At 39.1% G+C, this 22103-nt stretch overlaps 2 long non-coding RNA genes across 3 annotated transcripts in view; one reads left to right on the top strand and one right to left on the bottom strand.

The window, feature by feature from the left end:
• LOC121233271 overlaps positions 1 to 22103 on the bottom strand; it is a 144146-nt gene that overhangs the window by 55179 nt on the left and 66864 nt on the right. Inside the window, exons 2-3 of one of the 2 annotated variants that reach the window (XR_005932284.1) lie at positions 8072 to 8134; positions 4628 to 4708 (exon numbers count right to left, since the gene is read on the bottom strand). The exons of the other annotated variant lie outside the window; for it this stretch is intronic. This is a non-coding gene — a long non-coding RNA (uncharacterized LOC121233271). The remainder of the gene's footprint in view (positions 1 to 4627; positions 4709 to 8071; positions 8135 to 22103) is intronic. 2 annotated transcript variants of the gene reach the window in all.
• Positions 10818 to 22103, top strand: part of LOC115340171 — a 48926-nt gene continuing 37640 nt past the window's right edge. Inside the window, exons 1-2 of the long non-coding RNA XR_003922948.1 lie at positions 10818 to 10866; positions 21206 to 21312. This is a non-coding gene — a long non-coding RNA (uncharacterized LOC115340171). The remainder of the gene's footprint in view (positions 10867 to 21205; positions 21313 to 22103) is intronic.

Genomic DNA, 22103 nt, shown 5'->3' with positions numbered 1-22103 from the left:
TAAGTTATGTTAGCCTGTAGATTTATTTCTTCAGGAATTTGAGAGGAGTAGAGGAAAAAATGAAAAATTCCATAAAAACATTAATTCCATTCCACCTAGGAAAGGAAAAATCCTTAGTCATAATTTTTATTATTTTGAGGAAAAATAATTCTCAGAGGAAGTTTTTGCAGAGTTGTGATGAGATCCATCACAGATATGCAATATAAGCAATATGAATGCAATGCCTTGAAATATGGAAGCAATGATTACAGGATAAGCAAACAAAAGGAAGAAGCTTGTATATTTCCTTACTCCTGTGCTTTACCACGTGTAAGTCATAGAGGTGATTATTACACTTAAGAGGAAACCTTAACATATATTTTAATTTGATATTTTACGACTGTTGCTGTTTGACATGCCATGTAAAAGTAAGTCTTATCTGCTTTAGGCTTCAAAACACTATCAAGATCTTATACTGGAAATGTACACAATCAATGCAGTTTTTGCAGGTACTTTAGGAGAGATGGGGTAAGAATTTAAGGTGCAAGACAACACAGCAGTGCTTGAGCTAGAGTCTGTTATAACAGTGTTAATAGTGCTCCCTTGGCAGAGTGCCATAACTTGTAATCATTTTCCTTCCATTTGAGCAAGCTGGCTTAAGCTGGGCCTTTGAGTGCTAGCTCATGTTTCTATATACGGCACTGCAATGTGCCACGTGCTTTAAATGGAACTGCTAGATGTTAGAAGGGTAAGAGGATAAAGGATGCTAGGTTAGACACAAGACAGTCACAGTGTCGAGTCTGCTGAATATAAGGTGAAAAAGCTGACAGAAAAGTAAGTGGAAAGCAAAGTTTATAAGCAATGAACTGCTATTATTCTCCTTATTTTGACATAAAATCTGAGTATGAGATTTTTTTCATTGAAACTTGATTTTTGTTATTCTTGAAAATGAAACTGATTGTTGATTAACATACTTATTTTATTTTGCTAATGAAAAAAAATAAATTTTATCTTCTCTGTAGATCCCCATGCTGTGCCAGAGATTACAGGTAGGTAATCTCTGTGCATACTTTTTTGGGTGACATTTTATTTTGGAGGACAATGTTGTGCCGCCTTAGCTTCCTAGGTAGTCTAATGCTGAAATTAACTGCATACATAGAGTTTATGTCGTATTGGTTCGTTTTAATAACAATCATTTCAAGTGTTTTTCTTTACTTTTAATAATTACGACCAAAGAACATTCTCTTATGCGTGGTATTTTGGTCTCCTGGATCAGATATCCAGCATAAAATTGTTGAAGATGAGTGACTTTTAGCTTACATATGTGCATCCTAAGTTCTGCGATTAGTCTAGTTGAGATTTGATTAATATTAAAAGATTATGACCCTATTTGCCCTTGTTTATTTTTACTTCTTTTTTTTTGCTTGTATTTACAAAGTCAATTCCTATACCATGTACAATCTGGTTTAGTCGTATTTATACACATTTTTCACTTTGTGAGGGTTACTGAATACAAGTGAAGGATGCAGATTCAGGCTTAAATACTGACATTCTTCCCATGTGCAATTTTGAAAGGTGCTTGTTCCACTACACTTGAATTTCAGAACTGCTTCTCTGGTTATTCAGTGCAGTGAAAGCTGTGCATTAGAGATCTTGGGGAGGAAAAAGGAATGAAAAAAATATAAAATTTACACATTTCCTTCACAGTTCATATTACTGTGTTCGTATTTCTGGCCTAACAGAGAACTCAAGTCAGATGTGATTTTCCTTCCTGCACCAATCTCACTGCACCTAGCAGCTTTCTCTTTTTGTTTTGGGGTTTTTTTTCTGCTCCAAAATTGTTGGTGAAATTTATTGTGTATTGAAAACTGCAAGTATGGATTGATCAAAATTATATGTGACTATTCCAAATTTGAGAAAATATAAAATAAAATGCAAAACCCCCACAACATTTTGACATTTTGAAAGTGAACTTTTAAAACTATTTTTAGTTTTGAAAATGCAACTACTTTTTAAAAAGTAAAATAAATATTGGAAATTAAATTGAATATCAGTCTAAAAAATACCTAATTTTTTCAATTCTACCAAGAGTATCATAAACATGATCCCTTCAGGTTGAAGTGAGCCAAAGGGGAAAAAATGTCATTATTGTACATCTGTAATATAGTACAGCATATCATAGCACAGAACAATAAGCTCTGTCTACTCAGATAACCTTAGCTTGCTTTCTTCTTTTGCACTGGACTCACTACAGTAGGGTTTCCGATCTTTATTGCTGGAATTCATTTGTCCAGACTCTAAGTCTATTCAGTAATAGGATCAGTGAATCATAAATGTTTCCTTTTATGAGTAATTTTTTCGATCTTTTCTGATCATCAAGGTGTATATGAACAGAAGAGTTCCCAGCTGTTCACCATAGTCATCTAATCCTTTCTTCTACCTTCTGACTTAAACTTTTAGAAAAAGAGAACACTAACTTTCTACTTTCTCACTCATTTTAGGGTCACTGGGTTCACCAGATTCCTTTCACATTTGCTTATGGCATGATCTCCAGAATTACAGAGAAATTCCCAGCCTCCTGCTGTGGGTTCCGGTCAGGTAATGAAAGGGCTTTGCCTTCATATCGTTCCTGACCCTGGCAGCTAGCTTGTATGTGTGCGTATTTCTTGTTTTGACTCTTGTATGGTTGTCCCAGGTTTTTCCTGTCTTTCTCATTAATCTAGAGAACAGCAGATCCATCTTGTTTTCTGGTATGTGTATGGAGCCTTTGCTGTTTTCCTTTATCCTTTTGCTGTTTCTCCATTGCCAAGTCACTTCCATCATGACTGAAGTAATTTCTGGTGGTTGCAGAGAGAGAAAATAGCTGATGGAGAATTAACTTGTGTTTCTATTCAATCCAATGAAAATGAGCTGACCTGGAAGAACTGGCAAATCTTTTCCTCCTTCGTCACATCCTAGCCCCCATGCTTCAAAGTCAATAACATTTCTCTTAAACATTTGCAGCTAAGAGAATTTGGGGACACCTAATGGAGGTGCCGGTGGCTTACAGTTGTGGCCCCTCAAGACTTCCCACACACAACCTCTTGCATAATAAGCTGTCTGGCAGCCTAAATGCATGGCACTATATCTGCAGTCAAAAGCTGCCCGAAGTCTCCTTATTAAAGGCCAAAGGCAATAACGGTACACGATAAATTTTTAGAAGACTATCTGGGGACCATGCCATGTCCAAGAATCTCTCCCAAATGTCCCAAATCTCTCCTACTGTCCCCTCCATATGAATACCTGAGCTTACACAGGACCCTTCAATTGGTATGGGGCAAAGGACTGTGCTGCTGAGGGTCATGTTACTGGTGAGGGGTGGGGATTAAACCCAATTCTGTAGAGTGCATTATTCTTGTGAAATCATTAATTGCCATTAAAAGCACTGAGTCAACACCCATTTAAATCAGTGGACAGATTTCCATCGCTGTTAGTGGGCTTTAGTTAGGTTCTGCATTATATACCTTAACTTGTAAATGTTGTCTTAGACAGAAGATTTTTTTATGGTGTGCTTTTTTTTAAAACTAGGTCTTTTAAAATCTGTTTTTCTTTGTTGAAACACCCTGTAATCTCACCCCCAAGAAGGCTTGTGTGCTTTCATTTTGAGTCCACACATTATTAAGCACAGATTCATTTTAGTTTCATAAAACATTAAATAGTCTTCCAGATAAAACTGGTTTTGTTTCCCAAATGTACAGAGCTGCTTGGTTGTCATAACAATGAAAGCCAAAATAAAATATGTGAAGTGTAATGAAATCACTCAGTTTATTTGTAGTGCTAATGTCATTATTCGGTTCAAAGGATTTTATTAAATCGTTGAAAATTCAGGAACAAATGATGAATGATCTAGGAAGACCTGTTAAGTAGCAGATGTGACTGAAAGATTGACAAACATGATACCAATTAAAGCACAATACCATAGCTCACTGGGGAAAGCTGAGATAATGATGCAGCCCAAACCTAGATTTACTCAATGTTACTTTCAGCAAAACTTCTTGTGAAGCCAATGGGAGTTTGTCTGTGCTAGAAATACAAGATCTATCGCAGAATGACTCGCATGGTCCCAAGCCGACAACAAACCTGCAGGAAATAAGACTTCTGATCAACACTTTATTCATCATGGCGATCTTGCATTTATTAGTGCTTTGTCCCTTTAAAGCCAGTGAGATTGTAGTCATTTGGTTTAACTGGAGCAGGCCAAAGGTCTGTTTCTGCAGCCCAGCTATGGAGCAGGCTGGCCCCAAAGTGTTTAAGTTTGTGAACAGACCCATTGACTTCACTGACATTGTTCATCTGCCAAAAATTAAGAGGAACAATTCCTTCTTGGCACAAACCCAGCCCACGCATGCACTTCCTGGCTCCCAGAAAGTACACAGTTTACTTTCCAACATGCTCTGGTGCACTGAAGAAAGCCAGGCTATTATTTTGTCCTAAACATTCACAGCTTAATGGAAAAAATGAATTTTCTCATAAGCTGAGATAAAAATGTGTCTGCTGCCAGGTGCTAAATGTATTCAGTGACAAGGGGGGACCAGACTGCAGTGGCCCTTCCTAAAAGTCAGCAGGATGAGAGTGGCATGTAAGAAACTCCCTCAGATGGTATACTTACTCAGGGATGCCCTGCAACAAGATTCTTTCATTCTTCTTCCCAAAGGAGGTTTGTGCTATTTTTACAAGGGACAGTCTGTGACTGCAAAAAGAGGACCAAAGAGGCAAATTCAAAGGGAAAACAATAGCCGAAGAGGCAGCTATTTTATTCAAGTTACTTAAACCTGAACAAATTTTCATTTGTGTGCTAGGGGCCTGATATAAAGCTCACAGAAATCCATTATAATCTTTCTACGGACTTCTGTAGCTTTGAACGAAGCCTTTCACACTCTTTTCAAACTCATTCTCCTATCTTCTTTGCCCACCTCTAATTCAGCTGTGAAATCACATCCATTACAAGTAGCATCAATCCAAAAGTGTAATTGCCCTGCTGTGGAGAATGGTGAGAAGAGATTAATTAATATCTTCATATCTCATATTTTATATAATGACTGTCATAACTGAAATTGTCCTTCTCTTATCATATTGTCATTTTCTCCAGGTTTTAACTGGGTGTTACACTTGAAAAGGTCAATTATTATAAGTTTAAAAAAATACATGAATCTAAAGATGAACAACTGACATTTAACCTAAGTGATGATGCTCTGCTTTTTAACTGTGAGTGTGATTAATTTAAAACCAATTTGGATCCATTCTTTGCTTCATTGCCCGTGCAGTGAATCTCCAAAAATTTGACCCAAGAGAGTGTAATTCAAGATGGAATAGATGCTTAGTAGATATATATGTCTCACTCACATAAATTCTCTAAAGTACGGGAGCAAATGCAATTAAATTAAGGGAGTCTTTTTTCTTTTTCTTTTTTTTCTTTTTAAATTTTGATCTTTTGTTACTGTGTCATACTTCTAGGTAGGAAGAAAACCCAAAGACTGTTTCCTGAAGAACATCTCCCCTTTGATTTACTGATTGATTTTTTTGCCAAGTGTTTGCTTCCATGACAATCTACTGCTGTTAAGTGCTGGTACTGAGTAAAACTCCTTTGAGTAAAACCATAACATGTTCTAATTGAGCCTAAGCTGTAACAGCAGCACCATAACTTTGTTTTATCAACTGATGATCTATTTAAGGCTTTAATCTGACATCATTGACTGGGAGTAGTATCCTTACTGAAGACAGCTGAACTATCTGCAAAATAAGGGAGTGTTTGAATTGAGCAGGCACCTCAGAATCCGTCACTTATGTGTCTGTTTCTTTCTTATGTACCTTGCTGTGGAGTACAGTGATCTTCGCATTGTGGCCATCTGGAAAATAAGTGGGGGATGAGAGCAATGGCTTTTTTGGTTTTGTTTTTTTTGCTCTGTTTTTAGCGTTTGCTGGTTTTATGCAATGTACAGGTATGCACCATGGCCATGTAGGCCCCACAATTATTTTTCTTCTCAACTATCTGGGCCTACTTAGCTGCTTTCTCAATGGCTGTTTGTCCCACACCTGCAAACAAAAGTCCTTCAGCTTCTTCTCAGTGTCTTCCTGGATCTTCCTGGAATTCCCAATGCAATGTTTCTCTTCCAGATAATACACATCCCACAGAAACACTTCCTAAAGCATTGATATTTCCTCATTATGTCAATTTGTCTTTGGGTCTCTCCTCTCTCAGCTACTGAACACACATTGTCATCACCACCTGTCAGGGAACCTGTGCAAGCAGTCTCACCAGGTTGCTTCAGCCTGTCCTCTTCCCTGTTTATGGCAGGGTAAGGGATAGCACACACAGAGCTATCAGCAGCAAACCTTGTTAGCTTTGAACACTAGCCTGTGTGAGGTGACAATGCAGCTGAACACTAATGCTGAGGTGTATGCATATTCCTTATAATGAACTTGTCACCTGGAAGTTACAAACAAGGACAGGATATCCAGCCATGTTCTCACAGGAAAAAAGCCTACTTTTTACACAAATACAAACTGATTATTTTATCACAGTTTGACACGATATTCAGCTTTTGTTCTGAGAAGCGTGAAGATTCTTCCTGTCCCATCGGCTCCCTTGGTCCCTCAATAGGAAAATGACCAGAGAAAACAAGGATAATGGCACAACTCCATTCAGTTTGGTTCTAGGACATTATGTGAATTGCTTTTATTCACTTGTTTACTTATTCATACCCATGTGTCCTAAATATATCCCAGCAGTGAGCTGCCTACATCTCATTTCAAACTGTCTTGCAATTGCAAAAGATTATATATCACTCAGAGCTGCAGCTGTCCCAGCTGTCTTTTACTGAATGACCCACAGTCTCACCTGTGGTAGAGTTACTGTGTGCATGTGAGTTCAAGCTCTCCATCATAAGAAAATTATTTAGCAAGTCTGACTCAGATGCAGTTGCTCCAGCTTCTGTGTGCACAGTTTCTGTCCAGATATTCTTTAAAAAATTGCAGTTTACTCTCTTTTCTCAGGGTTTTTTTTGGTTTTGTTTTTTTTTTTTTTAGTGTCTAATTTTCCTCTCTATTTATCTGTGTACTAATGCACTCCAGGATCCTGTTCCCTACTCTTGTCTGTCTCATAGGACCACTACTTAAGTCTACAGTGTCACAGAGCAGCTGGTACTATTTAGTGACCTCCTGCTCTATTAGATGGAAATTGATTTTCCTCTTCCAGGGAAGTGAAAAATCCATAATGTGCTCCAGCAGCTTCGTCTGTGCAGCAGCACTAGCAATTGAAGCTATAGGGGAAGACGCAGCTCTTCAGACATCATAAATGGCAGTATCTTTTCTGACCATCAGAGTAAGCAAACTGCAGTAAAGCAGTTCTCTAGCAGTTTGCAGAAAAACTGGTAAGGACCTGCTTGCTGAGATTTCTTTGGCAATGTTTGTTGCTGAATTCCCCCAATAATGTTTCACTACTGTGAAGTCATCTATAACTAGTTATATTATGTGGCCACAAATAATAATATCTGCAAGTACTTGCAAGCCATAGCCCCCAAACTTAATTGGAGAAATACTACCCAAGTAACAGTGCTCAGGTGTGCTTCTATGGGTAGAAAGCAGAAACTGAGATTTTCTTTTGGCAGCAGCAATTTACCTACCCTGCCACAGAATTAAATCCTATAAAAATCAGTATTTATGACAAGTATTTGCAAATAAATATTCAATACAATAAGATCAAGTAGTGCCACATCTTTGGGAACTTTCAATTATTATTAGTCTGGACAGCAGTGCTTTTTGAGCATTCCCTCATATTAGGGGTGTTGCTCATGAGTTCAGGATGCATACTTTCATCTCTGTTTTCATCTCTGGGTCTGAAACTTTGAAATTAATTCCTGATAGATATAAGAATGACCAAAAAGATGAACTCTCCAGCATTACTGTATAACTTCTTTCCTTGACCTTACTTTACTTTTCCTCGCAGCAGCTCAAAACCAATTAGTAGCTGAGGAATATGTGCACCCAGATCCAATATAGCATACTTTTATGTGAGGAGAGGGAATGGAGCGGAAACTTCGTCGACATAGCTCACCTTGATGGGTGCTTAGCTGTATGAGGTGTTCAGACACCACAGTCTTGGGTGCAGTATAAGAACCTGCATGGAATACCATCAAGGTAAAAAGGAGTGGAGTATATAGGCACATTAACACCAAGGGGAAACTTTTTCCCACAATATAAAGAACATATTTTCTGGGAACAATGTCCTCTTTGTTTTTATAGCAAGATGGATGGAAATTTCCAGGCAGATATACTCATGGTAAAAGAAATTAAAACAGACATTCACATGATAACTACTGAGGACAGTCACAAGATAGCCAGACTGCAGTCATAAAACAAGTAGGAGTATTGTTTAAGCATAAGCAATTCCTTATTTTATAATAATTGCCAGTGAAAACAACACCCACCAGGAGATAGAAAAGAATATAGAGAATCGGTAAACTGAAGTTCCAGTTCGTCCAATCACCTCTTGTGCAATCTAGATATATGATATACCTTCAAGACTGTTAATGGTAGTGTATTTACATGTAAAATGAGAATATGAGTATCACTCTTCTTTATCTGTCAGAAGAGTTATAAAACATCACATAAGCTGTAATTTTCAGGAAAGATAGTAAGAACAAAATGTTATTAAGGTACTATCACCAGTTCTATTGTGTTTTCATTCTGTCTATTAATGGCATGCTTTCTTGAAATAGAGACAGATTGTGACATTGTGGGAATCAGGCTTTCTCTTGAAGCAGGGCACAATATGAAAGGACCACAACCATTGTCTCATTCTAAGTGTTATATCTTTGACACTCAATTTTTTCTGAGGAGGCAGAGCCTGTGGGGGAGCCCTGCAGAGCTGGTAGTTCCTATGAGGGAGATCCAGCCCTATCATTCTGGAGTTGCACAGAGACAACTACACAAGCATGACTGGGGTGTTAAAGACCAGACAAGAACTGGAGAGGGAATTGTCACGTCAAATTCACAGACTTTCCTGCTTTTTAGTGCCCACTGTATCACCTCCATAGTTACTCTTTAAAAATGTGTGTGCTCATGAACGTATGTATACATACAGAGGTGAGTACGCATATGATATAAACTAGGCATGGACTAATTAAGTTCTGTCTGTATCTGGAAGGGCATGTCTATCATTCAGAAAAGTGTGTCCTTTACTACGTGAATTAGCTGAAAGATTAAAATAATAACAAAGGAACTATTGTTAGGATTTTGAAATGGGTTAAACTTTCATATTCATGCCTGAAGAAATGACTTGAGTTAAAAACCAGTATATCACTACTTTTGTAGTCTATCTGTGAAAGGTGGCAAGAAAATCTCTACTGGATAGTACTACAATGATTCCTCTAGCCCAGCATTCTGCCCTGATGTTAGCAAAAAGAACCGTTAGTCAGCAGGGGGAAACATATGAGCCTGGACAGTTTCCAAATCCATTCACCTGTTCTTCCCAACATCCACAGTCATTGTATTAGGCACATCACACAGTACATGCGTCCATATTTCCTTTAGTATCTATTTATGGACCTGTTCATGAGTTTGTTCAAACTCTTTTGCAACCACTCATTCTTCTGCCTCTACAACCTCCTGTGGCAGCAACTCCTAAAGTTCATCAATTGCTCTGTAAAGAGGTATTTTATTTACCTGTTTTAAACTGATGTCCTACTAGTTTTAACAAGTACCCCTAATACTGCAAGACTGGGTGAAATACAGTCCCGCAGTCACCCAGTCCACCACTTTCATCACCTTGTAAACCTCAGTCAACCTGCCTGCACGCCTTCTCCTCATCAAATTTAAGATCCCAGACTGTTCAATCTCTTCACATATGTGGGATGCTTCATCCCTTGATTGTGTTTGCTGCCCTTCTCTGCTTCCAACTCTGCTACATCTGTCTTGGGATGTGGAGACCAGGACTGCAAAAAATATTAAGGCGTGGGTGCCAAAGTTTTTGCAGAGGCAAAACACAACCCTCTGCCTTGTTCTCAAAGTCCTTCCTGACAATGCTCAACATTTTCTCATCATCTGTTGGCTGCTGGTGCACACGGATGTGATAATTTCAGAAAACAATCCATGGTGACTCTTAAGCCTCTTTCCTGAGTTGTCCCAGTTTAATTTCAGCAGCAAATGTTTTAGATTATTTAACTGCAGTCTATCCTGGACACTTTTCTTTTTACAGCTGAAATGAGAACTAGTGTGTCCTGGTGCGTGTCCTCTGCTCCTCCCACCTACCCCAGACTTAGGCACAGTTTTTTCCCTATTTGCTTGATGTGGCCATGTTATGGGTTTGTGTGGTGCGGGTTTTTTTGGTAGCGGGGGAGGGGGCCGCAGGGCCGGCTCCTGTGAGGAACTTCTAGAAGCTTCCCCGGCTCCAAGTCCGACCTGCCTCTGGCCCAGGCCGAGCCCGACAGTGAGAGTGGTAACACCTGTGGGGAACAGGTTTGAGAAGGGGAACCTGCAGTGAGTGAGGGGAGTGGGGTGTGAGAGGAATCCCTCTGCAGGTGCCGAGGTCAGGGAAGGAAGGAGGAATGCCCCTGCAGCCTGTGGTGAGACGGCAGGCTGTCCCCCCCAGCCCATGGAGGGGAGCGGATGACCCCCAAAATGGCCGTCACTCTGTGGTAAAGCCCGCGCTGAGGCAGTCTGTGACTGAACACGGGCCTGCGGAAAGGACCCACGCCGGGGAAGTTTGTGAGGAACTGCAGCCCGCCGAAAGGACTCACCTTGGAGAGGTTCGTGAAGGGCTGTCTCCCGCGGGAGGGACCCCACAGTGGAGCAGGGCTGAGGGAGGAGTCCTCCTCCTCCCCCTGAGGAGGACGGAGCGGCAGAGACAAGGTATGGCGGGCGGACCCCAGCCCCCGTCCCCTGTTCCCCTGCGCCGCCGGCGGGAGGAGGTGGAGAGAACCGGGAGCGGAGTTGAGGCGGGAAGGAGGGAGGGCTGGAGGGAAGGTGTTCCAAGGTTTGGGTTTACTTCTCATTGTCCTTGTTTTGTTTTGATCGGTAGTAAATTAAATTGATTTTGTTCCTTCCCCAAGTCGAGCCCGTCTTTTGCCCGTGACCATAATTGGGGAGTCACCCCTCCCTGTCCTTATCTCGACCCACGAGCGTTTCTCTATATTTTCTCCTCATCCCGCCGTGGCCGGGGGGGTGGGGAGGGGGAGTGAGCGAGCGGCTGCCCGGTGCTTTGTTACCGGCTGGGCTGACACCGCGGCAGGCTAGCTGGAGGAATTAGTCCTGCTCTCTCTTATCTCCTGCTGCTAGTTTTCTCTGCCTTGCAGTTCACCAGTTCCTAGTACTTCCACAAAGGGGGAGAGGATTAAGCCAGGTGTTACTGTTGCATACAGCTGCAGTTGGGAGCTAAAATTGACCTTTCATTTCATTGGCCTTTTTCCCTCTCTATTTACTCCTCTCCCCTTCAAGCACAAATCTGGAGTAAGTAGAAAAGAAAATATTGTCTCTTCCAGAGTGAAAGCTGTGGAATAAATGCTCTCTTTTCCTCTCCTGCCATCTGGGCAGAAGTCGTATCTGTTATGGTTTATGTTTTACACCTGCTTGACATGCACCAAAGACTGTACTTCCCTGAAGTGCACTCTTTCTTTCACTTTCTCGTGGGAGAATGATGCTTTCCTAATGGAAGGTGATGCTTTAAAGGTCCTGCCTACCCATTTACAGCTACCTGTATTTTTGTTTTTAATCAGATCAAACACATTACTTCCATACTATAGGAAGGTAGTTTGAGGCTTCTGCTTTTTAGACTTTCTTTTAGAGTTTGCCCCAGGGCCAATAATAACAACACAACAGTAAGTTGTATATTAGAGTGCTCTCAAGGTTAAGATGCTTATCCCAGAAATCCTGTTTTGAAATGTTACGGTGTTTTGTTATTTCCAGCAGCACAATGCAAATCAATCACGATGCCTTTTTAAGGGATTAAGCTAAGTATATTACTCAAAAAAAAAAAAAAAAAAATTTCCTGCCTGGAAGTTCCAGCAGGCAGGATTTCTAAATGTCTTCTCTGATTTCCTGAAATCAGATGGACAATGCCTGTCCTATTTGTGATCCTGCTTAGATAAGAAAAAAAAAAATTATTCTTGTTCAAGAGAACATGCATAAATAACAACATTTATGCTATAATAAAAATAATGGAATTTAAAGTTAACAGGCTTCATTGAGATGAATTTAAAGTTGCAGAGAGTTTGAGTGCACATCTCCTTGTATATACAAATATCTATATCTATCTATGTAGAAAAGAGTTAAAGGTTTTGTAGCCAGATCAGTTCTTGGAGTACATCCCCCATATGAATCAGATCTGCTAATAGAAACAATGGAGCAAACCCTCACATTAAATAGACTTAACTCTACTAACTTATAGCGTGTATCAGTTCAGCCTGTCTCCTCAGGAGACGAATATCCACCACACTTCCTCATACACCTTCTACCCCTTTTATTTCAATTTTCTCATTCCTCTTTCTTCATTCCCCTCCCAAAGAATAGTTTTAGTTTTAATATAAACTTTATGACTTTGAAGAAAATAATATTTGCTACATGAAAAAAATAGTGGTTTTCTAGCCATATGATGGTTAACGGTCAGAACAGGTTCTGTTATTGCATGAGCTAAAAGCCAGTCTGCAACACCAGTTAGAGGCACGCTGTAGGTAAATTCTGACTCTGTCCCACAAAAAAAAGTAGCAACTGGAGAAATTAACCAGACTATTACAAGAATTTGCTATACTTAAATACTTTTTTAAATGGTTGTTAAGTTGATCAGGTTATTTAGATAAAATACCAGTGATTTTATGTTAACAGTTATGTGAACCTTATGCCTGTTGCTCTCTACTTTGTAAACTTTGCTTGATTGCAGCACAATTTCAAAATACCTGAACTTCTGTAAAGCTGCACAGTTAGGCAATATATTTGTACAGGTTTTTTGTAGTGGAAATTGTATCATTTTGTAATATGATCTCCACTGAAATGAGGAAAAACACAACTTGGCCTGTTATCTGGGATGTGTCATCATGCCCCAGTTTCAAAATACAGGTGACCAGCCTTTCAAATTACTAAGACTTACCACACGTGTAAAAGTACTGTTGTCTGTCTCCCATTCAACAGCCACACAGTTCTGTTTCCACACACAAGACATTCTGACTCTGTTAGAAGAATGGGGAAAGTATGTTTGATTCATGAGAAATTTGTATTGTCTTGCACACCATATAAACAAACAGCGTATTTCTGGAGGTAAGGGCACATCCATGCACTGATACATAGATGCTGCATTCCAAAATAAATGCCAGGCATGTTTATCTCTAAGTATAATGATGTATTTTGGGAGAAAGATAGATAGACAGACAGTCAGAATGAACAAACAAGACCCAGCAAGTGCGTGGAATTTTGCGACACCTGCCACACTTTTCCTGTAAAGCAGAATAGATTAAATAATAAGGAGCATGAAGTCCTGTACCTGGTAAAATCAATCTAAGCCTGTAACAAGGCACATGTCTTCATAGCTCCAAGGTTTTTTGAACTGCATTTGAAAGCACCTTAAATCTGAAATTCATGACTTGAACCCATTTCTTTAAATTATGTGAGGTGGTCAGAAAAATCAAACACTTTCTTCTTCTATCCTGCCTTTGAAAAGAAGTCACAGACTTTTTTTATTTTCTTTGTAATAAAAATGTCTCTGCAGATGTCTTCAGGACTCTTGTTAAAACCTGACATTTGGAGATCTTGTCCATCAATCCAAGAGTAATTTCCAATTTCAGACAGAAACATGCTATTTTCATAATGTTCAGTTCCTAATTACTAGTTAAACATCCAGGCTTTGATTTTAAGACAAATTAGCTTAATGAAAATGATATATTCTTCAAAAAAATATTACTCTGAAAAACTAACACCCACTGTTTCTTTTTATTAAAGTTTCAGATGTACTAACATTAATATATAAAGTAAATATGATATTTAGTGAAATCACTACCTTTTTTAGCTATGAGCGCTGTTAAGCACATTTGTTGACAAAGTATTGCTCCTGTTTATCAAAGCTACTTGAATAAAAACCAAGGTGAGCGGTAGATTAATAAGAACCTAGAATTAATAAATATGCTTGTACCTCAGTTTCAAAACAACAGTTTCATCTTCATAAGATGCAGGTGACCAGCTCAAGAGAAAATCCAACAGTTTTTATGAAAATAAGTAATCATGAATGTAGGAGTCTAATATTTGGTATGGAGTTCTGAAAATACTGGTATTCTTTTTCTTCTTTTCTTTTTTTTTTCCTTTTCTTCTGAGTACTCAGAATATTCTTATTCCTGTAGGATAAGAGACTGAGAAGAGGTTTAGGAACAAGAAGTTAAACATTGCCTTTCACTCAAAACCCACCCAGATTTTTCACTTTTACAGAGGCAAAAAATAAAAAGTGAATGTAACATACTACTATTTCTTCACTATCTTTTTTTCCTAACATTTTCAGTGGAAGAGAGTAGAAGAATCATTTTGCTAATGGAAGATAAGGGCAGTTTAAAAAATGAGAGAAAGTAGGAATTTTTTTTCCATTATTTCATAATGAAAACAGCTTGTCAGCAGTTTTTTGGCTGTATTAACTAGAATATCCATATAAAAATATTTTCTCAAGTGATTTTCATAACTTTTAAATTTGTATAGTGTTGCTCAGGATATGTTGACTGCAATGTCTTTATGCTAACTGAAGACCGCTAGAGACGCATAGTTCTCTTTGTTAACTATTAGAAAACCCACAGTCCTAAATTAGGCTGTCCAATGTGCAGGTGTCACAGAGCACTTGTGCAGTGAGAGTCTGACTCCTGCCCTTGGCCATAGCTCTGCCCTCTGGGTTTACTGGGCCGCTCTAACTAATGAGATACCTGAGCACTGAGATACCTGGCCTGCAAGCAATTCTAGGATGGTTTTTAAATTACCTTTTTATTTAATTTTAGGTTCATGGGTATTTCAACAAGGAATCTTAAAATCCTTGAAAAAATACTACAGCTAAAATGGAACTTTATGCAATCAGCTAGAGGCAGTGCATTTTTGGATGCAAGAATGAAATTGAGAAGGGCTCAGTATCTTCTGAAGGGAAGATATAGCTTTTCATAAAGGCATATGTTTTGCAGTGTTGGTGGACTGTCTTTGCTGACCAGATCTCAGAAAGAACCCCACGTGATTTTCTCAGGCACACAGTAATTTTGGCACATATCAGAAAAAAGCTTTAAATGCTGAAGGCTATTAGAAGTTTATTTTTTCAGTAATATGTAAAGTGAGTGAAAAAGTCTGCACAGAAAGTGTTCTGCTCTGTATAGCAGGGCTGCATACATTTTTCAGAGTTGCACAAGATTTGGCTGCACAATTTCCATTCAAGTCAAAGGGGCTTGTGCGTGCCTAATTCCCAGAAAGCTCACAGAAAAATTATTCCAGGGACAGATTATACAGTAGGTCTTAACAACACTAATAAAACCAGAGTCATTAAAATCTATACTTATAGTTTGGCATCAATTTTTCATTCACCACAAGACCTTGGACTGTCTCTCACTGTTTCTGTTGGAAATAATTATCTCTGACCACAGCAAAAACCTTCAGCATGATCTATTTCTTGTTTTCTGCAGTGTGAGCTTGTTGACGTTTGTCACTGCTGTATGTAAGACTTACATGACTTTTTTACTGCTTTTATTCAGAAAACACAGCTTAAGATTGTCATTTTATTTGTTTCAAATGGATTACCCTTATAAGTCTTCTATCTGTGAGCACTGACAAGCTGTTGTTTCCACAGGTGGGTTATGGTCAATTTAAAAATAAAGAGTGTAAGATACTTTGAAGCTGAGGAGAAGAGCAACTCCTCCTTACATTAGATCTAAGCAAGCATCAAAGCAACAGCAAACACCTGCTTGCTAGGTAAACTGTTCTCCATAGCCTTCTCTAACACCTTATTTTATGTAACAAATCACTGATAGCTGAAGACACTGAGGAGATCTTTAGGATATCAGGAAAATAACCAGCTGGCATTGCTACTTTCTTGTCTATCTCATGAAAGACAGGATATTTGCTGAAACTGAGGTTCCTTCCCTGTCTCAGGTATGCACCTGCCCATGGTAACTGGAAAGCTTCATTTTCCAGTGACGCCTTTTTTGAATGTTTTTGTTTCTGTGTTATTCAGGGTGTTGCATCTCGGAAGAAACATTTTTCTGGGGTGTTACATGTCTTTTTTGGAGAAATAAACACATGGCAGATTAGGGGACAGCCTACTACTATCCTTAATAGGTAGTACAGCCCACCTTCGGTGGTGGTTGGGGGTTTCTTGTGGACTGTATACTTTCTCTGTATCAGCTCTCTCCTTAAATCAAGCTCTGGCTGCTCTTTCACATATGGATAAGGCTTGATTTTTTTTGTTTGGTTGATTTTTATTTTCACCTTGATAGCCTTGTGATTCTCTGGAAATCCTATTTAATCCTTTTTTCCTTGATACCTTTCACTTCCTCCCTCACCCTTCTCCCCCATGTTCTTGCTTTTTAGCACTTTTTCTGCCTTTTTTTCTGCTACCAATCTATTCTCTTCCCATGTTTTTGTTCCTCCTCCAGTTTCAAGCTTGCTTCTTTATTTTCTTGTCCTGCCCACTGTACATTAATACTGTCTCTTTAACTGCAAGGAAAATAAATTAATGATGTAACTGTGCTTCAGCCTATGTATATTTGCATATATGTGTGCATAGAGGTTATGTATTAGCAGTATCATCTAGTATGTATGTCGTGGTGCTAAGGAGTTACTGTTTACAGGATGGTCTGTGTAACTTACTGAGGCATGGGTTCTCCTTCAAAGGTTGCCAGCAATGCCTAAACAATTTTTCTGTCTTGCCCCTTTAAGGGCAGTTTGCACCCTAGCAGCTATAGGACCAGAGGTGTGGGGAATGCAGAGCTGCTATGCAAAGATTGCTGAAGGACTGAGACCTCTCTTGTTCTGGCCACTGAAAAAATGAGAGGAAACAGCACAAGTTTGTGTCTTAGCAGTCTGTAGCATTGCTTGTGTAAAAGCGTTCATTTGCAACATTGCGGGGTTCTCTGGAATATAGGTTCTTTGTGAAGCAGAGAGGTATGGAGAGATGATAGAGGATAAAGAAAACATGCCTTAATGTTTAATTTGTTGAAATAAACAGAGTAGGGAAAGCAGTAAAATCTTAGAATGAACTGAATAATTCGTAATTTTATTTAAAACTTTTTTAAGTGTTATTCCTGTTTCTTTGTCCTTTCAGTGTAAAGTTATGGCTAGAGTGGGAAGGGTGGGGTTGCACTGAACTTGTGAAAACTGATGATATTCAAAAAAAATTTCAGTTCTTTGCAGGGATAACTTTTAACAAATGTGATGCCTTGACTCCTCCACTGTCTCATGATTGCATCTTCTGTCTAAAGTGTGTTCTAATTTAATCTGTGCAAGATAGGTTCTTTCTGTGTAGCTCAGAATATGTAGTCCCTGCTCCAAGTGATTGTACTCTGCACAGGCAATGAGTTAAATGTCTCCCATTAATTAAATTGATGGTTCCTCCAGCAGTTCTCCTAGGAGCCAGGGAGAGAAGCACCAAAGAAAGGTGATGATCAGGAGTAGGATAACAGGTAGTGTGTGGTAGGTAGACAATTTACTGATCACAGCTAATAGCATTGTGTTAAAACATCAGTCAGGATTTTACATAGCTCCATGTAGGCCTCACCTGACACCATCAGGATCTCCAATCTCAATCCTATGTACTTAAATGGCCTCATCAGCAAGTTATTGGCTAATCTAAGTTGAGGAACCTACTTACTTAAGTGAGCTTAAGCTGATTGCCACTGGTATGCTCCTATGAAGAAAGCTAGTTTCAGAGTAGTCGAGTTTATTGACAAAATTCTATTTTTTTCTGCAAACTCTACAACTAAACAAGTTATGGCATATATCTCTGTAATATATGACAGCTAATAAAACTGATTAGCTTAGTGAGAAAATATAGTTGGGGATTGATTGCTCACAGAAATGTTAATGAGAATTCAGTTTAGTACTAATCCAGTTCCATGAGTTTTGGAAAGCTGGTAATCTGAACTCGGAAACCAAACAAACAGGTGTTGGGTTTGGGTTGTGTTTTACCTCCCACAAACCCCACAAAGTGTGTAGAATAATGCTGCTACCACTGAAAATCTAACTCCCAGTAAGCCTGAACTGCCTGTACCTACAGCATATACAGGATATTCATTCTGGCTTTGCTTTTTTTATTATTTCCTTTTTTTGAACACACTTATGTCATTATACTAATAACTAACCATTTTCTAGTAAAACAGGTTTAGGTTCCTTCATCCTGATGCTATTTGGACACGTTGCAAAATTTTGTCAAAGAGGCGGAGATAATTAGAATGCATCGTTAGGCTCTGATGTCTGTATTAATTGAACTGTATTTCCCTCCTTCTTTACAGATTATGGCCTTATTTGTGGATGTCTCTTTTTGGGCTCTTCTCTGTAATGTTCTCAATGCATCCCATCAGTTACAAAATGTTTTGAATTTCTGTTGACTTTTCAAAGTCTTGAAAGCACTTGGAATCTCACAGGATACAGGCTCCAGAGCAAAGTATAAAAACATATCTACTTTGTTGAGCTAGCCTAACCACAGCTGCCTGAAATCATTATACTGTGGTTCAGTAGGTACTTAGCTCCAATTTTCTCTACAAACAGTGCCACATAATCCAGATATGGTACATGATCTTTGTGCCTCAAGCAGCCCAACCTGCAACTCCAAAGCAGATTTTGAGGTGTTATTTCTAGTCAGAGGAAAGAAGGAAACAACAGCAAATATAGGTACCAAAAGGATTCACAGAACTGTATTTCTTAGAATGAAAGTATCTATTCTTCTCTGAAGTCGAAAGTATCAGACTTCACAGGATTCATAAACAACTACTAAACAGCCTCTGGGATTTAGGTTCCTCAGGAGTGTGAGTGATCCCAAGCAATATCCAACTTTCAAAGCAGTAATGCAACATTCTCCTGGTGGTAGTTTTTTATTTTTCTTGCTGTAAAATCTGAAGAAAGGGATTTCTTTCATGCTAGAGACTTTTTGCAAATGTTAGAAGGGCCAGCCTTGACTCAGTTCCCTCTTATACTTTGATTCTTTTAGCTTACTGTAAGCAAATAAATCTAAATAATGTAGTAGATCAATCTTTTTCTTCAGAAATATTGAGCTTGACGGAATCTTAGTGTATTGACTTCCACACCTGATTATGCCACTTAGCTGTAAACAACCTCTCTTTTATGATGGTAAGGCAGAACATGCAAGTTTAGTTCTCTTTACGAGACAAAGTTGAAACCATCTTGCAAGTATTAATGTAATAAACATCTTTGAAAATTACTATTATAAATAAAAATAGTATAAAATGTATAAACATGAATATTTATGCAAGTATGTGTTCAGGAAAAGAAAAACAGTGAGAAGAAGGGGGGGGGGGGGGGGGGGGGGCATGTCGCATGTGAGTAGAGCCCCAAGGAAAGCAAAGTCATCTTTTAATTCTACCTGGCATCACTTAGCATCTCTCATTGTTCAGTCTGGACCACTTCTGACACAAAAAGGAAATGACTTAAAGAGGGATGAACTACAGAAAGGCTGCTGCAAAGAGGTAAATATCAGCCTCCTTTTTGTATACTTTAGATCAGGCAAGAAGCAATGGGCTTTGGCCACGTTGGAGAATGCAGGTTAAGCACTGGGCTGGGTGGGTTCCTCTAAAGGTGGACAGTGAAGCACAGGAAACCATTCCCCTGGGAGGCTGCAGAGCTCCTGTCACTCAAGGTCTCTAATGGTAGTTTACGCAAAAGTCTGCCAGAAATGCTGCTGCCCTAGAATGGACTTGCTGACCAGCTGAGATTCCTTGAACGCAGTTTTTCATTCTTCCCTTTCCTTTATGCTGCTTCTCTTTGTGTAAGGCTGACTACTATTGCAGCTACAACCTTAACTTACAGCAGAAACCAGCCTGCCAAAGTTGGAGTCAAAATCTGGGATGTCACAGATTACAATTGTCCCTTTCAGTATTTGGACTAAAAAAAAGAATCGATCTCTAAGTATTTTCCAGAAACTTCATCTTTTATAAACAAGTCATAAAATGAAAATGTGGGGAGTATTCATTGCTTTTTCTCTGCAAAACAAAGGCTACATCCATTCCCCCAGTAGGATAGAGAATAAAAGCCACAGCAAGGCTTAAGTAGTGCTAACTGATTTGACATGAAGGAGGGACAGATCTTTCACAATGTGCAACAATGTTCATGAGAGTTAGAAAGAGATGGGACGTATGGGGGGGGAGGGACAAACAAGCAAAGAAACACAAACCCAGAGAATTTGTCAGAGGAAAGGATTGTCCACCTCACAGAGATCTGGAGGTAGCACTCTGTTGGAAATAAGAGAGGATGTGAAGTTTTGCTTTTGGTGTGCATGCAACTGTTTCAGGACTCTCCCAGTCTTCGTTCCTGCTGCAGCTTCTCTGCCTCTGTTAGTCTGTAATTGCTCAGGTAGATGTACAATCTGCTCCTCCCTCTAAAGTTTTCAACAAAATGCATGGCATAATAGCCAAGACAAGGCAAACAGGGAAACCTTCCAATAGAGCAATTGCCTACAAATAAGATTCATACAGGTAAAACATATATACCCTCTCTCATAAGAGGCAGCAAAACTCCACAATGTTTACATATTAGGAAAAGAAAAAGTCAAAACAGATGAACCTCAGTGATGGAAGTAATGTGGAAGAGGGATTGTGAAGGAACGCTAGGACAAGTGGTGTCATATTTGATTTATGATTGCAGTAAAAAGGCATAAAGAAAAAAAACCCCAGGGGTGAGGAAGAGAGTGGGAGTCTAGACAACAATAAAGGTCAAAGGATAAAGAACATGCAAAAAAAGTAGAGTTCATAGATTCATTTTTTTGTCTGCTGTATACTTAGATATATTCAAAACCTCAGCAACCAAGTCTAAGCTGGTCCTGCTCTGAGTGGTGGGCTTGGACCACATGAGCTCTAGAGATCCCTTCCAACATAATCATTTCATGATTATAATGAAACAAGTGCAAAAGGTATGATCTATGTGTTAAGAACATAACTGCTGCTCCCTTCTCTTTGTTACTAGCTAGTGATCAGCAAGTCCATAATGTTTACCTAATAAATCATCTTTTTCTTTTCATGTTTAGATAGCATGGGCCAATGACCGCAGAAGAGCAATGTTAACCAGAACTTAACCTGACCTGTCTTTGTGAATAGAACTGATCCCATCTCACATCACCGGGGCACAAGAAAGGTAAGTGCAGACACTATTTCCATGTCACTAATGTGTGTCACGTATTCTTGCACAGTTGCACAAGGTTCATGCTAAGGGGAGGTTGGGGGGATTGTTTTTGTTTCACCCTCACACTGAATTTTAGCAATGTGGAACATCCTAATTTCTGGAAGCATGTTAAAATCCTCACCTAAATCCTTCTAAAAGTAAAGATTATGGAACTATAACCTGTAGCTATTATGGCAGTCATTGATAACTAATGGAATTGGCCACGTTCTTATTTCTTTTGTATGAGCAGAATACAAAAATTGTTTTAAAAAGGTCATAAGCGCTTGTCAAGGGCACCCTGTGCTTGAAAAAGCTTTCCTTTGTGTAGTGTGAACAAAGCTGGTGGCTTGGAAGGACTGCAAACGTGTGGGTCACAACAACCCCTGCGCTAGGGGCTCAACTATTATCCTGAAAGGCATAGTTTAAAGTTGCAGGTGCAATAAAATGGTGATACAAAGCTCCCATTTAAAGCAAGTAGCATTTGGTCACTAGGAAAGTAGCTGGCCTTGCGCTGGATTTATTCTTCTGAAGCAAGAGAATTTTTATCGCTTTCTGTTTCATCTTGGAAAAGGGGGTTAATGTTTCATGAAGGCGATAATGAAAACCACCAAGGGAGTCATCAGACAAAGAAACTTCTAGAAGCTGCATTAAAAAAATTTCCATCTCTGCTTGCCTCTTATACATGTGAATCACCTTTTTACCACCTCCTTTGGAAAAGTGACAGATTTAATATGTGCTCAATCTAAGCAACTGAGGTGTGTGTA

The sequence above is a fragment of the Aquila chrysaetos genome, chromosome 4 (assembly GCF_900496995.4).
Source record: "Aquila chrysaetos chrysaetos chromosome 4, bAquChr1.4, whole genome shotgun sequence".
Taxonomy (NCBI): Eukaryota; Metazoa; Chordata; class Aves; order Accipitriformes; family Accipitridae; genus Aquila; species Aquila chrysaetos.
Note: the sequence above shows the minus strand (reverse complement) of the source record. Positions and strands in the feature narration are given on the sequence as shown.